Below are 3,120 nucleotides of genomic sequence, written 5' to 3' on the forward strand. Positions count from 1 at the left end.
CTCACTAATGCCTAGGCTATTGATCTTTATTCATTCCATTTCATTTTTGACAACTTCTAATTTTCCTAGATTCATACTTCGTGCATTCCATGTTCTGATTAATAATGGATGTTTGCAGCTCTTTCTTCTCATTTTGAGTCATGCCACATCAGCAAATGAAAGTCTCCAAAGCTTTACTCCATCCACATCATTAAGGTCTACTCTGCTTTGAGAAGTCAGCTCTTCCTCACTCGTATTTTGAGTGCCTTCCAACCTGAGGCACTCATCTTCCAGCACCGTATCAGACAATGTTCCACTGCTATTCATAAGGTTTTCACTGGCTAATTTTTTCAGAAGTAGATCACCAAGTCCTTCTTCCTAGTCTTGCTTAGTCTGAAAGCTCTGCTGAAACCCGTCCACCATGAGTGAACCTGCTGTTATTTGAAATACCAGTGTTATAGCTTCCAGCATCACAGCAACATGCAAGCCACCATGGTACAACAAATTGACAAATGAGTGATGGAATCCATAATAAGAGGAAACAATTTTAATGCAATGGAGAGGCTGAGTGTAGATGGCTCATTGAGAGATTTAACTTGAAAAGAATGAAATAAAGTTAATAGAAAATGAAATTGGTCAGGTAACAGGCTTTTTAGCATGCAGAATGGTGTGTGGGGAGAAGAGTATTTATCCAAAATAAGGGGAAGTTGAGGGAATGCGATAAGGACAACCAGAACAATCCAGGGGGAAAGGACAATCCAGAAGGGAACTCCTTGAGCTGGCCTCTGGCATAGGAGGTGCTCCTACTGGCTTGTCAGGATTTAGTCTTAGTCCTGGCAGTAGAGGAGACCACTGTATTCCCAAGCCTTCATGAGAGGTCCTACTAGAAATTAAGCTCCAAGAAGGCAGCAATTTGGGGCTGCTTTTGTTTTTACTAATGTGTCCCTAGAACCAAAACCAAACCAAACTCTTTGCCATCAAGGCGATTCATATTTCAACTAAGCCTATCTCTACTCCTTTCTACGGAGTAGAACCACCCCATAGGGTTTCTAAGGCTGTAATCTTTGTGGAAGCCAAGTGCCACATCTTTCTCCCGCAGTGAGCAGCAGAGCCGCTGGGTGGGTTTGGACCACCGACGTTTCGGTTAGCAGACAAGCACTTAACCACTGTGCCACCAGGGCTCCTGTCCCTAGAACAGTGCCCCCCTTATAATAGATGGTCAGTAAATATTTGTTAAATTGACAAATGGACAAGCATTTCTACAAATAAGGAGAGGAAAGAGAGAAGAATCAAGTCTTGAGCAAGAGAAGAGGAAAACTGGTCCAGGCTTCAAGCACAAATCTAAATTTTTTTACTTTAATTATATTTGCAAGCCAGATACATGCAAAAGTCAGCTGACCCCCATTTGCAAAGAAGCACATTCCCACCTGCAGGTGGCTTGCTCCATGTCTTTTTTCTCTCTCCCTTTCTCTCTCTCTCACTCACAGTCTAATTCCAATCCATGATTGCATAAAGCATAAAGTTACTGTTCTAGAAAACCTCCTCCTTAGAAAAGTGCCTGCTTGAAGCTTGTTTCTGATGATTCCACACTACACGTAAGTCAGTCTCTTCAGCAAAATATCACTTCTTTCACTTTGCTTTCCCCTCCAATTACACTAAGTGTAAAAATGTCCCTTATGACCAGACACCCTGTCACTCACTGATGTGGCCATATAATGCCCTAGCAGTTAAGTGACACCTCAGCTGAGGTCGGAGCATCCTCAGAGGCTACCCATTAGGCCTTTCAGGCCTGTTAGATCATGACCATCAGTTCTGATTTATGTGAAGCACCCATCAAAACCCACCACTGGGAGCACTTACACAGCCTCTATGACATTGTGGTTAATCACAGACCCTGGGAACTGCCACTCAGGCACAAACCGGAGCCACCAGACCTTCGCGAGGCCTCCAGGTGCAGGCTATGGGCCTTGAGTCAGCAGAGGAGAAGGTCTCAAAACCTCCCAGAGGACTCTTAGGAAAAGCCATCTGGAGCATTCTAACAAGTGGAAATGTTATGAAGACTAGCAGCTTGGACTTCAGTGATTGTACAGCAACTTTCTGAGCAACTGTGCTTTCAAGCTAGACGTATTACTTCTCTGCTCCGCATATAATCTATGACAAAGTAGGCTTCATTACTTTCAATTTTGGTACCCTGAAATGGCTCGTTTAAAAATAAATGGTAATGTACTCTCCAATATTGAGTACCAACTGGTGGTGAGGAGCAGGAGGTCAGGCAGCCAAACCTAGGAAGGTATGCAGGCAATGGGATGCTTCAGTCCAGGTCTGGCTGCCCTGAATTATTACTTTAGCAAAAGAACTTGAATGATAATCGTCGTTCAAAGCTTGAGGCTCTTCTCACTTCCCAAAGGGTGTTAAACCTCTAGGCAGACATATATTATCTGTTAGAAGCTAAATGTATTTCCTCAGGTGGTTAGACCCCCCCAAGAACTTCACATGCTTCATGCTTTATACTCTAATAATGCCTCTACACCATATGGTTGTCTTGGCTCATGCTGTTCTTCTTCATGAAACACCCTCCCTTCCTTTCTTAGCCTAGCCAGGGATCATGTTCACCAGGAGGCCTTCCTACGCCTCCCTTGAGCCCGATGATGAGTCTCAGCACTTTGATCCCGTAAAACCATTTGCACACATACCTCTATCACTGCCGCTGTGCATTCCATGAGTTCCTCAAGGGCAGGAATGTTTCTTATTCATCCTTGAACCCCAGTACCTAGTTTAATGCTTGGCACGTACTGGTAAATATTTGCCTGATAAATATTTCTTGAAATGAACTAAATTTCAAGACCCAAAATTATAGCATTACTCCCTTCGTTAGAGATCAGTGTTTGTGTCCAGGAGAGGAGAATTCTGCTCTAGCCTAGTCTCACTCCAGAGTGGAAGGGTCCAACTCAACTCAGCCAAATGTTTGGAGCCATCTACCCCTTAGTCAGCAGTTATTTCACTCCAGTATAAAGAAATAATTTATCTTTTCCCGTCTATGTCACACTTGGAGTAAAAATGTCTTATTCTCAAGGGGTTAAGTTTTCTCAATATCATCTATTTTGTGTATCATGCTAAGCTAACACATTTCCTACCTTTTCT

Source organism: Trichechus manatus, unplaced genomic scaffold (assembly GCF_000243295.1).
Source record: "Trichechus manatus latirostris isolate Lorelei unplaced genomic scaffold, TriManLat1.0 scaffold00149, whole genome shotgun sequence".
Lineage (NCBI taxonomy): Eukaryota > Metazoa > Chordata > Mammalia > Sirenia > Trichechidae > Trichechus > Trichechus manatus.